Source organism: Scyliorhinus canicula, chromosome 1 (assembly GCF_902713615.1).
Source record: "Scyliorhinus canicula chromosome 1, sScyCan1.1, whole genome shotgun sequence".
NCBI lineage: Eukaryota > Metazoa > Chordata > Chondrichthyes > Carcharhiniformes > Scyliorhinidae > Scyliorhinus > Scyliorhinus canicula.
Genome location: NC_052146.1, coordinates 267,895,842 through 267,909,973, shown reverse-complemented (window position 1 = coordinate 267,909,973; position 14,132 = coordinate 267,895,842). Strand labels below are relative to the sequence as shown.

General features: G+C 44.0%; 1 long non-coding RNA gene across 1 annotated transcript in view; it reads right to left on the bottom strand.

Moving 5' to 3' along the window:
• Positions 1-11,330, bottom strand: part of LOC119974192 — a 29,465-nt gene extending 18,135 nt beyond the window's left edge. The window contains exon 1 of the long non-coding RNA XR_005462485.1: positions 11,305-11,330. This is a non-coding gene — a long non-coding RNA (uncharacterized LOC119974192). The remainder of the gene's footprint in view (positions 1-11,304) is intronic.
• Positions 11,331-14,132: the final 2,802 nt, after the last annotated feature.

The following is a 14,132-nucleotide window of genomic DNA, read 5'->3' as shown; positions in this document are numbered from 1 at the left end:
GGTTTCACAGAGAGTGCAGACTTCCATGATGTGCTGCATGTGGTCGCCACTCAACTGCATGTTGAGGGAGTGTGTTCACTTCTGACTGGTAGAGATGCCAGACCGGTGATGGGGAACATGCAAGGCAAAGTGAGCGCAGTCTAAGGCACCTCATAACCTGGGGAAGACTGACATGCAGAGGAAACCTACCAGTCTCTCATCTTGTTTCGTCCCGACTATAGGGATGGAAATGCCCATGTTCCTCCTGGTATCGAGAGCCTTGGTGACCTCCCTGATACAGTGGTAGACTGAGAATTGGTCATCTGTTGCAGCCTAAAAGAAGCTGGTGTCATAAAGGTTACGGTAGACAATGTTCATACCCTGGTGCGAAGCACAAGTTGTGACAACAGCAGGAAATCGAGCTTCGTGACAGCCTCCATTATGAAGTGGAGATATTCATTCATTGCTCCTCAGTGAAGTCGATGTAGTCATACTCCTGTCTGAACATCTGTTATGTGCATTACATCCTCTGCAGTGTTCCTCCTCCTTTCTGTCACTTTTGTTGCAGCTGTTCCTGTTCTCTACTGTACCCCTTGCTGCTTCCTCTACCTCTAGCACTAGGTGATCATCCACAACTGCAGTCAAAGTATTTCTAAGGCAACCAACAGCTGCCCAACGCCATGAAACTCTTCTACTCAGCAGTCAAAACAAGCCCCGAAAAACACCCAGAAGTTAACCAGCAACATTAAGTGGCAAATCAGCATCACAATTATCGGTATTTCACTGACCGCTTAAATGACACCAGTGAGCGGGTCTGGCTGCCAGTAGCCCGTGAGTTGCTAGCCAAATTCAGTACCTGGCGAGTCAGGCGCTGGGACATAACAAACTCTGAAAATGGTCCAGTAAGAAGCGCTGGGATCAAATTTGCTAATTTATTCAGTACTTTCCAGAGTTTTAGTGTGTGGACTTATGGAGTCCACAGGGATGTCCAATGTGTTCCACGGTGCACATTCAGCTTTAAGTGTACAATTGCTTTCTGCCTGTTCTGCGAGAGACTTGGATGCCAGTTTAGCACTCAAACATGGATGCCGCACCATCAAATATCTCGGCCTAGATCTTTCAAATCTGTGTATATTTTTAGGAGAGTTTTGTAAAGATTAAAGTTCTATAACATCTTAATCTGTCTGCAAATTAACGTCAGGAGCAGTGATTAAATGTTTAGTAATTCAAATTGATGGATAATAATGAGATAATTGATCATATTAGCCCTCAGCTGTCCTAATACGATCATTAATTCATTTTTAAATGATACTGTTGTGTTGTATCTCAGCATTTTCTGACATGATGAGTTAGGAGAAGACATAAAAATTGTACCGATATTCTTTCACCCAGGTTTTGCACATCTTTCCTAAGAATTCTCTTCAGTCTATCAAGCAGGATTTACTCGGTCATCATTTACATGTTTAGACATTATATGAATGCAGTCCTTGTTGCATTAGTACCCGATTTCTTGTTGCTAACTGGCTTCCAACTATTACTCAAGAAGTAAGGCTCCAAAATCTTTGCCATGAGCTTCTGGGCGATCTGTGAGTTATCCTTAAACTTCTAATATCGGAGTTCCCAAATTAATCGCAACCTTCTAGTTGATGGATCACCAAATTTCTCAGAAGTTTCTTATGCAAGATGGGGCACCTTATGTTCAGGACAGGTTGAATTGCCCTCACATTCCTAAATTAAGGACTTATTTATTATTGGGCTTCTTTCCCTACATCAGCGTAGATGACAACACTTCAAAAGTCATTGGTTGTGAAGTACTTTTGGGTGTCCTGAGAATGTGAAGAGTGATATCAAAATGCAAGCTATGTCTTTCTTTCGATTTCATTTTCAGCCTGACTATTTGTCTGTATTATCTCTCACGTTAGGAGTGGGTAAATTTCTTTGAAGCTTCAAGGAATGCTGGAGTTACCTTCAGGCCTCCAACCCAGAAGTGAATGAATGCCTCCCAAATTTCTGGGCTGAAAATCGGTTGTTCCACAGTAATGACCCAAGATTGTGAGTGTTCAATGCAAGCCATGATTGAAATTCCATGTATAAAGATGCCTTTGTTTGTTTTTCCGATTTTCTTTTGTCCTTCGTACCTTAGAACTCTTTACATTTAGGAAGCGTTCCCAAACACATGGAACGTTTCATTCAATGATTGCAGCTTCCTTTCCTCTGCTGTACTCAAGGAACACAAGCAGGAAGTGAAGCAAATCTCTTTCAAAACAGGAACGACGAAGATCAACAGTTTCGCTGGTGAAAGTTATGCTGAAGCATGAAAATGTGAGCAAAACAGTTGAGTTTGCAAAATAAAAATAGAAGGAGTTGAAAAAATATGTTACATATTAACCCTGACATTACTGACATCCAATTTACCCTTTCAAAGATTACAGTGCCTGGCTAACAGAGTGGTAAGTTGCTCGAGCTTCAGGCATACTTGGAGTTGAGATGCATTACTGATACTATAGAATTGACTTGAGTTATGTAACATTCTGCCATAATTGAACTGACTTATTTTCACAAGGCTAGTATTTTCAAAGTTTGTAATACTGTTGACATGGTTAAAATTGGTTACTGTTCGCATCAGTGAAGATGATGCCATGTCAACTAGGAATGTGGCGACTAGGGGCTTTTCACTGTAACTTCATTTGAAGCCTACTTGTGACAATAAGCGATTTTTATTTCATTTCATTTCATTTCAACTCTTTGAATATTTCAGTGTTCTTCTTGTCATTTGGCAGCCCACTGCAATAATTATTATAACCTCCATTTCATAGAATCATAGAATTTACAGTGCAGAAGGATGTCTTTCCCTTTCCCTACACCTCCACCCTGTCCCTGTAACCACACCAAACCTTTTTTGGATTCTAAGGGCAATTTAGCATAGCCAATCCACCTTAACTTTCCAAATATTGACTGGAAACACTATAGTTCGAGTACTTTAGATGGGTCCGTTTTTGTCCAATGTGTGCAGTATGGTTTCCTGATGCAGTACGTAGATAGGCCAACGAGAGGCGAGGCCGTATTGGATTTGGTACTGGGTAATGAACCAGGACAGGTGTTAGATTTGGAGGTAGGTGAGCACTTTGGTGATAGTGACCACAATTCGATTATATTTACTTTAGTGATGGAAAGGGATAGGTATACACCGCAGGGCAAGAGTTATAGCTGGGGGAAAGGCAATTATGATGCGATGAGGCAAGACTTAGGATGCATCGGCTGGAGAGGAAAACTGCAGGGGATGGGCACAATGGAAATGTGGAGCATGTTCAGGAACAGCTACTGCGTGTCCTTGATAAGTATGTAATTGTCACACAGGGAGGAAGTGGTTGAGCGAGGGAACCATGGTTTACTAAAGTATTGAATCACTTGTCAAGAGGAAGAAGGACGCTTATGTAAAGATGAGACGTGATGGTTCAGTTAGGGCGCTTGAGAGTTACAAGTTAGCTAGGAAGGCTCTAAAGAGAGAGCTAAGAAGAGCCAGGAGAGGACATGAGAAGTCTTTGGCAGGTAGGATCAAGGATAACCCTAAAGCTTTCTATAGATATGTCAGGAATAAAAGAATGACTAAGGTAAGAGTAGGGCCAGTCAAGGACAGTAGTGGGAAGTTGTGCGTGGAGTCCGAGGAGATAGGAGAGGTGCTAAATGAATATTTTTCGTCTGTATTCACACAGGAAAAAGACAAAGTTGTTGAGGAGAATACTGAGATACAGGCTACTAGACTAGAAGGGCTTGAGGTTCATAAGGAGGAGGTGTTAGCGATTCTGGAAAGTGTGAAAATAGATACGTCCCCTGGGCTGGATGGGATTTGTCCTAGGATTCTCTAGGAAGCTAGGGAGGAGATTGCTGAGCCGTTGGCTTTGATCTTTAAGTCATCTTTGTCTACAGGAATAGTGCCAGAAGACTGGAGGATAGCAAATGTTGTCCCCTTGTTCAAGAAGGGGAGTAGAGATAACCCCGGTAACTTTAAACCAGTGAGCCTTACTTCTGCTGTGGGAAAAGTCTTGGAAAGGTTTAGAAGAGATAGGATGTATAATCATCTGGAAAGGAATAATTTGATTAGAGATAGTCAACATGGTTTTGTGAAGGGCAGGTCGTGCCTCACAAACCTCATTGAGTTCTTCGAGAAGGTGACCAAACAGATGGATGAGGGTAAAGCAGTTGATGTGGTGTATATGGATTTCAGTAAAGCGCTTGAAAAGATTCCCCACGGTAGGCTATTTCAGAAAATACAGAGGCATGGGTTTCAGGGTGATTTAGCAGTTTGGATCAGAAATTGGCTAGCTGATAGAAGACAAAGGGTGGTGGTTGATGGGAAATGTTCTGACTGGTGTCCAGTTACTAGTGGTGTACCACAAGGAAATGTTTTGGGGCCGCTGCTCTTTGTCATTTTTATAAATGACCTGGAGGAGGGCGTAGAAGGATGGGTGAGTAAATTTGCAGATGACACTAAAGTCGGTGGAGTTGTGAACAGTGCAGAAGGATGTTACAAGTTACAGAGGGACATAGATAAGCTGCACAGCTGGGCTAACAGGTGGCAAATGGAGTTTAATGCAGAAAAGTGCGAGGTGATTCATTTTGGAAGGAATAACAGGAAGACAGAGTACTAGGCTAATGGTAAGATTCTTGGTAGTGTGGACGAGCAGAGAGATCTCGGTGTCCATGTCCATGGATCCCTGAAAGTTGCCACCCAGATTGAGAGGGTTGTTAAGAAGGCGTACGGTGTGTTAGCTTTTATTGGTGGAGGAATTGAGTTTCGGAGCCATGAGGTCATGTTGCAGTTGTACAAAACTCTGGTGCGGCCGCATTTGGCGTATTGCGTGCAGTTCTGGTCGCCGCATTATAGGAAGGATGTGGAAGCATTGGAAAGGGTACAGAGGAGATTTACAAGGATGTTGCCTGGTATGGAGGGAAGATCTTATGAGGAAAGGCTGAAGGACTTGAGGCTGTTTTCGTTAGAGAGAAGAAGGTCAAGAGGTGACTTAATTGAGGCATACAAGATGATCAGAGGATTAGATAGGGTGGACATTGAGAGTCTTTTTCCTCGGATGGTGATGTCCAGCACGAGGGGACATAGATTTAAATTGAGGGGAGATAGATATAGGACAGATGTCAGAAGTAGGTTCTTTACTCAGAGAGTAGTAAGGGCGTGGAATGCCCTGCCTGCAACAGTAGTGGACTCGCCAACACTAAACGCATTCAAATGGTCATTGGATAGGCATATGGACGATAAGGGAATAGTGTAGAGGGACTTTAGAGGGGTTTCACAGGACGACGCAACATCGAGGGCTGAAGGGCCTGCACTGCGCTGTAATGTTCTATGTTCTATGTTCTAACCTGCACATCTTTGAACTGTGGGAGGAAACCAGAGCACCCGCAGGAAACCCACACAAACACGGGAAGAATGTGCAGACTCCACACAGACAGTGACCCAAGCCGGGAATTGAACCTAGGACCCTGGAGTTGTGAAGCAACTGTGCTAACCACTATGCTACCGTGCTGCCCATTTAGGGTGCCATGGTGCCGCAGAGGTTAGCACTGCTGCCTCATGCCACTGAGGGCCTGGGTTTGATCCCTGCCCTGGGCCACTATCCATGTGGAGTTTACACATTCTCCCCCACAACCCAAAGATGTGCAGTATGGGTGGATTGGCCATTCTAAATTGCCCCTTAATTGGAAAAACATAATTGGGTACACAAAATTTAAAATCATGACTTCCATTTGTGAGACTACTAGCAAGAGAGAGATTCCATTCTTCACATGAATTATAACTCTGCTTTAAAACAATTTCGGAACTACACTCACAATAATTTTATTCACAACTGAAATAGGCCACGATTCTATGAAAACATATGGAGGCAGTCTGTTGACTGAATAGGAAATTGGTTCGGAGGTAGGAACCAGAGGCTCGGGGTAGTGCATGTGTCCTCCAATTGGCAGGATATCATTATTATTTTATTAATATTCATTCATGGGATGCGGGTATAACTGGCTCGCCCGGCATTTATTGTCCAACTTCAATTGCCCTTGAACTGAATGACTTGCAAGGGCATTTAAGAGTCAACCACATTGCAATACGCCTGGGGTCACATGTAGGTCAGACCAGGTAGGAAAGGCGGATTTCCTTCCCTACAGGACATTAGTGAAGCAGATAGGTTTATCTGACAGACAATCGATAATGACATGGATATCATTAGATTTTTAATTCCAGATTGTTAATGAATTCATATTTCACCATCTGTTGTGATGGGATTCGAAACAGGGTCCCCAGTGCCTTACCGTGGGTCTCTGGATTACTAGTCCAGTGATGTCCACCAGAGATTTGCACTGGGAACTCAATTTTACACTGTATTTCTGTTTCATAGAACTTCTGTATGGGGGAGCAGACAAGGACACCCACTTTTTTTCCTCATTGTCCTACCTATCCTACAGTAATAAACTACAGTAAAATCAGCGTGAACATTCAAACATCCATTTTCTGCTTGTGGTTTCAGAATAGCTTGTTCACCAATGTCCTAATGATTCTTTGTGCAGAACAGCATCCCTTTAATGCCAAAGTTCATCATGTGCTGGAAAGTGTTTGGTTTAAAAAAAATCGACATCTATGCTCGAGTAAACTGAACCCTGCCTTGCATGAGTAACCAATTTATATCAGCTCATGACTGTGTTAAGGGGCGGGGGACATGCCATTACAGTTATTCTTCTTCCAAAAAACTTGTATAATTAATGTGAAACAATTGTAAAACACCAGCAAACACTCTTTCATTTCTTCGCCCATCTTTTTGAGCTCTTGGTTTCAGGGCCGGTTTTAAGCCTATTTGACCAATTTTATCAAATTGGGCCCCGCACCTTAAGGGGCCCCCGTGCCAGCGGCAACAGAGTTACCGTTTGAAGCCTTTTCTGTATTCTAACAGTCGCATCAGGTGAAAGACGTTTTTCAAAACTAAAACTGATTTAAAAAATAAAACTTTCATATTGTCTTTCAAAATTTTAGTATATCAAGCATTTAATGTTTTTTTTTGGTTAAAGACGAGCATACTACACGAAATATAAACATACATAAATTTTTACTTTTGTAGAGTAGGGGCCCCGCCATCACTTTTCTAATTGGGCCCGCAATTCCTAGCACCGGCCCTGCTTGGTTTACTACCCCTCCGTGCGGTAACCTCTATTCCTGGGCCATCGCCAAAGCTAATTCCCTCAGGAATACCCAGCATTTTATTTTTGTCTCTCCTTTTCATTGGCAGTGAAGCAGCCAGTTTCCACTTAGCTGTCAACCTGCAGTCGATGTAGGTAGGGGAGAAAGGTGGGGTGGGGGCGGGCGGTGAGGGGGGGGGGGGGGTCAATCCAGGGAATGGTCCCTCACTGTAACATTCTCCGTTTGTCTTCTGATGCACTCTGCAGCACCAAAAATTAAGTTGGCTTGGGAATAATAAAACTGTTGCTTTGATAAGCATCGTGATCCAACTATTATGATTTTTGCCAAACAGAAATACTCTCCCACTTTCCGCTCGGTTTTTGACGAAAAAAAGTGTAGCACAAAGGGGTAATGCGCTCTTGAATGAGTTAGGTGCCTTGCCAAAGTAACCTAATACAGAGTGTTTAAAAGACAATGCCACTTACTATTCAATCTAGCTGAGGGCATCATTACCTCACCTGATAACGTGCAATTGACACCAAAGTATTAATGAATTATACTATTAATTTACATATTAACTTACACATAAAAAAACTGAAAGCAAGGTGGGAAATTGTAATCAACATTTAAAATAAGCTGTCATTGTAAATGATTCATGTAAACCCTACATACAAAAGTCTTGGTTTTCATCAGTTTGGTACGGAATGCAAAGTCATTGGATATTATAATCTATTACATCATATCTGACTGCCTACGACCTGGAGGGTTAATGGAGATACCCGGTATAGTATTGTTTGGTTCTAATTATTTCTCATCTCTCCTGAACGCCTCGCCTCATGCTGCATGTGGTTCCCTGGGCACTGTTTACCTGCTTACAGCTAGTCCAGGTCAGTTCAAAGAGAATTATTAAAGAGCACAATCTTGCTTAAATAAACCAAATCAAGTTCAGTTGCGACTATTTTTAAGATCATTTTGTATCCGTAAGATAGATCTTTTCTCATTTTAAACAGGGTGGGTTGATGTAGGGGAGTGGAGGAGGGTTGACCGAATTATTAATGTGCGAGCAGTGAATTAATATCAGCAGAGGCCCGGCCATTAACCTAAAATGTTTTGCAATCTAATCATTTGGATCTTGCACTTTAATTCTTAATCCTTAAAACAAAGTAACTCCGTCTGAGGCAGGGGTTTCCATTCCCTACCCAAAATTGAGATGAAGGAGGTCATTTAGTATATCTTACTGAATTCTCCACCACAGCAACAAAGCATCTTTTTAATTACTTCAAATTTGGCACTTCTCCAGACAACCTCCAGCTTGAGTGTTCCTCTGGTGCTCACATGACCTAAAATGAAGCTAGTTTTTTAGGTTGTGGCCATACCAAAGCACAATCCAGTTTCAATGTGGCTGCCTTAGATTTAGACGATTGCTGTCAACTTTTATCCAGTAACACAATTGTGAAATGCTTCGGTATCTTTTGCCATACTAAAGGTGAGTTGAATGCAAGCTGTTGATTTGCTTTTTTAATAACATAAGCACTAATTTGAAAATAATAACAAGTAGAATGCCTTGCTGATTGTAATATGGACAGAGTTCATATTCAGATTTTCGGGTGTTTTGAACTTTGAAGCAAGCAGTCTACTTTACCTCTTATCTGACAAAACCAGCCTGAAGCCATAGAGAATTATGAGGAGTCTGTGGAGTGTTAGTTCATGTTACACCCAGTATTGTATAGCCTGGAAATTAGCTGGCGATAATAATAAATGAACACTTAAATATATTTGAATGTTTCTTTACACAAAATAACGTCAAGGCTATGTTGCTTACACTGTTTTCTCTGCAAGGCAACATTTATGCTTAAGCAGCACAGAAGAACAAAGTGTAATTAAGAATAGATGCCCTTAAAATTTGACATTGGTGGTTGATGGGGCATATAAAGGCTTGACAATATTTCTTAGGGTGTGAATGGAGAAGTAACAGGTCAACTACAAATCTAATGTGCGTTAAAATAACCCTGGTTCAACAAGTAATCATTTTGTGTTTAAATGTCTTTCTGTAATAGATTTCCATACACTGGGCTGGATTCTCTGTTTCAGAGACTAAGGGCTGGATTCTCCCCCGGCGGGATTCTCCGTGGCGTCTGCAGCGCACCCCACCCAGCAGCGTGGGGTGGCCACAATGGAAAATCCCATTGGCAGATGGTGGGGGCAGAGAATTCCACTGCTGGCGAGAGCGTGCCGCTCAGGAAAACATGGCTGGCGGACTGGAGAATCCTGCCCTAAGTGTCGGGACTGAATCGTGTGAGTTCTATGGCACCGAAAGTGTCATCGGCCCCAGATTGATTCAAACCCTTTCTGGGAAGGCATCCATTGTAAACCACCTTTCAAGTTTAAGTGGGATATCTGTATATATATCTTGATTATGTAATTCAATTGAACCAACAAATAAATAAGTATGTCCCGAGTCCCATAGATTTTGCGCAGTTGGAATCCATGACAATTTAAGATGTGGACTACACCAAAACCCAAGGCAGATGGTCAGATTCTGGTCAAGCGTGTGACTTATCTCAAAGCGTTGACCCAGTGACATCAACAAGGAAGCAAATAAATAAATCTGTCCCTTGTTAAAACTTGCACTACTAATAGAGCAAAAAGAGAAAAGGACACAGATTAAATTAAATGACAAAGAGCCCGGACTGCCCAGCAGCCACAAAAAGCCTCCGGTGTCGAGATGGTCATGACTTGTTCATCCCCCAGGACATTCTAGAGACTGTGGAAGAGAGACAGGCAGATCGAGCGATCCATTCTAACCTAATTTGCCATGTCCAACCTGACCTATAAATGGCTACCTTGTCGAGATTCAGGAGCTGAAAAGGGCCTGTTGACTTGCCAGCCTCTTTTTTGCAACAGGTTGTCAAAGATCAAGGAGTGTGGGACCTAAGTGGAGCTAGAAACTTTGAGCAGATATACTTTTTGGTGTTGAAGGACTCTGAGTGTTTCCCCTCCCTCTCTTCTCTCTCTCCTTACCCAATAGAAGTAGCAGCATTTATACTTCTGTTTTCCTCACTGATGTTGCGTTGTTTCTTGCTGGACTGTTACTACTGTTGGCTTCTTCAACAAAGTGCAGGAGACATAGAACATAGAACATAGAACAGTACAGCACAGAACAGGCCCTTCGGCCCTCGATGTTGTGCCGAGCCATGATCACCCTACTCAAACCCACGTATCCACCCTATACCCGTAACCCAACAACTCCCCCCTTAACCTTATTTTTTAGGACACTACGGGCAATTTAGCATGGCCAATCCACCTAACCCGCACATCTTTGGACTGTGGGAGGAAACCGGAGCACCCGGAGGAAACCCACGCACACACGGGGAGGACGTGCAGACTCCGCACAGACAGTGATCCAGCCGGGAATCGAACCTGGGACCCTGGAGCTGTGAAGCATTTATGCTAACCACCATGCTACCATGCTGCCCAAACATGGAGGAATTAATAAACTGATGAAATGAGGAACCAACAAATGTTGGCGGAGACCAACACTAATCCAAGGAGATTGTTTGGATCTTGTGTGTCAATTTAGCATTCTGTTGACCAAGAGACTTGAATTTTTGAAACATGCATTATTCCCACGCTTGGGCTGAAAGGTAAAACTTCCACTGATGTCAATAGGGTGACAGTAACTTGGAAATAGTGAAAAAAACAACTCCCTGGTTTTGCAAAGTTTTCCACTTTTAATCTGAGATTTGAACATGAGCTGAAGCTGCGATTTGAGTTTAGGGCCTTTAATTGAGCCACGGGAATTGTACTACTGAGTTCAGAACAAAAAATTATTCCCTTCATGGGGCTAAATGGTTTAATTAGCTATTTGGCAAATTTTCACAATGCTGCCCATATGCTGTGAAGTGGTTAATAAACCACTCCTGACCTGTTTCAGCAGGGTATTACTGGACAGGAGGTTGTCTTATTGCATCATCAGCTTAAGCCGTGGTACAATTAATTATCCACGATGTTAATAGTACCATAGCTTAAGCTGTATAAACAAATGTCTCAATTTCAGTCCATTTCTGATAGACATTTAACAGTAATTTTTCCTGCGTATCAATGAAGACTTTGAAAATGTAACAGAAATATACAAAGTATGTCCTCACCAGGCCGTGAAAGCCAGCTCCGTTTCTCTTTTGTTTTGGTTCTTTAGCTGGTGTAGTGATTACACTGAGGGCACAGGGGAACAGCCGTTTATGTGCTTTGTGGTCAGTACTCTGGGGATTATCTCCAAGTCAGTGTTTACGGAGTGCCGCAGCTAACGCTGCCCAGATGCTCTATCTGTGGGAAACCCAGAAACCACACTGCACTAGGCTTGTGGTGTTGTCAGGAATAAATACTCTTTCCTATTCAATCTGGTTTGTACATACGCAAGGTTTTCACACCGACTGAGTGCAGTGGCAGTTAAGGCAGATGCTGACATGGCGTTACTGGTGAAATGTTTTACAGATGTTTGAGGTTACCAGTTCTTCAGGTTAGTAGAATTCAGAGTGGGGGATGGCAGCTGTGAATTTTGCCCATGCCACTTGTTGCACTGTGGGTTAACAGAATGCAATGGAGGTGAAGGGAATTACTTCAACCCACAGGAGTCAAAGTTTCACACAGAAGCCTGGACCACAAGAGGATCTTGAAAAAGGGGCCAACCAGACTCATTCTTTGCACACAGAAAAATGGAACTGTTCACTTCCTTTTCAAGGAGCTATAATTAAAATCACTAAAGCTTCGGCGATGGGATCCGCACCCTGCCTGGATACTGCTTTTTAAAAGAATCATTTGCAGTGGCTTGAACATTGTAGCAAAAGACCACGTGATCTTTCTCACGATTTTAGAGTTGCATCTCCAGGGATTAAAGACTAATCTCCAAGATTCTGTTGTGAGCAATCCTGGAGCTAAATCAGAGGGTCAGTAAAATGGCCTGAATCTTCCCTTATGGGGAGCAACCAATGACTCTGGTGTGTTCAGGATGTCCTGGCAAGTGCACATGTGCGGCACTTATGTAGGAAGTTGAAATTCCTGACTGCCAATTTTAACCTGCCCGGATTCTCTCTTACGGTGGGATTGAATGCCCTGAACAAGAAAGGCCTGGGTTGTTTGCTCTACATTTACCCTGGTCTTTACACAGATTTTACAAAAAAAATTTAGAGTACCCAATTCATTTTTTTCCAATTAAGGGGCAATCTAGCGTGGCCAATCCTCCTACATGGCACATCTTTGGGTTGTGGGGGCGAAACCCACGCAAACACGGGGAGAATGTGCAAACTCCACACGGACAGTGACCCACAACCAGGATTGAACCTGTGACCTCGGTGCTATGAGGCACCAGTTCTAACCACTGCGCTTCCGTGCTGCCATGTCGCTACACAGATTTACTTGGAGCTTTTCCCAGCAAGTGTAAAGCCTGCTAAGGAATGTTGATCTTCCAACAATTCTCATCTCCCGGGAATGCTGAAACCCCGACCTGGCATCATTTACCCCCTCTCCAGAATCACCTTCCGGCCCCAACGAATCTGACACTGGTGCATCTGATAGGCAGTGGGCAGAACAGATTAGCACCTCATTACCTGTGACACATGGAAGTCAGCCAGGCCCCGCCAGACGCAGGCCCTCCAGAGGAGGCCGCCAAAGGCATCTCAGTTCAGAGGACGAGATACACAGCTGGCCGCCTCCATGTCTGATGTTCTGTCTGGGGTCACACCTAGAAGGAGCGGTAGACCACGTAAAATAATGAAGTTAGACACCAGTTAAGTTGGCACGGGTGCCGCACATAGGATAGTGAAGGAGTCACTATTAAACACCGTTTCACTGACATTCTGACCTACCTCACTCCTCCGTCTAAAGGGTGTGAGGGATGGGTTGGGCTGGAAGTAGAGGGTGTGGCGGTTGGATGGGTGTGGGAGGTGTGGGTGTTTGAGGTGGCAGGGACAGGACCGGAAGTGTGAGGCCACCTTGTATGACACCTTACCCAATGAGTGACTCAGTGAGCTTCCCATATCCATCCCCAGCGCCCCACCCCCACAGAGGATATATGGCCCATGAGAAGGAATGTAGAGATCACACAGGCAGACAGTGGAAGGTGATCCTGCAGGCAGGAGTCAGAGTTTGTCAAGCGATGAGAAGTATCAGAGCTCATCTCACAGCGAGCCGTCATCATCCTCCGTCCCATGGGCAAGACCTGCTGATACTGCCTGCCCAGGGCCAACACCCTATAATGATACATACATATATAGATACATAGAAGATAGGAGCATCTGGATAGGATAGTCATCTGGACTCGAAACGTTAGCTCTTTTCTCTCCCTATAGATGCTGCCAGACCTGCTGAGATTTTCCAGCATTTCCTTTTGGGTTCTTGAATATATTCAGTGTTTCAGCATCAACTACTTCCTGTGGTATTAATAATCTTGGTAGGACCCTTGGAGGGGAGCTGGGGTGTGGCGGAATGGAGTGAAGGGAGGAGGGACGGGGAGGATGTGAGCAGCTATGGAGTAGGGTTGGTGAAGGAGGATTGTGGGGAAAGTATGTAGAGGTGGGACAGAGTGGTGGAGTTGCCAGTTGTCAGGCCTCTTAGTTGGAAAATCTGGAGATGATGAGGTTGTCCTGAGTGTGGCGGTCCTGGAACGGCCTGTCGTGCCAGCCCGGACTCCATGCCCGGTTCTTCCTGGCCATCCGGTTCACCTTCCTCATCAGATGAAGCTTGGCGTTCCTCCTCCTCCTCCAACATATCCCCCCTTGCTGCATGATGTTGTGCGGGATGCAGCAGGCCAGCACGCTGGGGCCATATTGGAGAGCCCCACTGGAACGATCCACACATCAGAAGTGAATCTTGAGGAAGCCGATGCACCGCTCAATGATGCTCCTGGTTGCTGCATGGGCACCGTTATAGCAGTTCTCCTTGTCGGTTTGGGGCCTCCAGACAGGCGTAATTAGTTAAGACC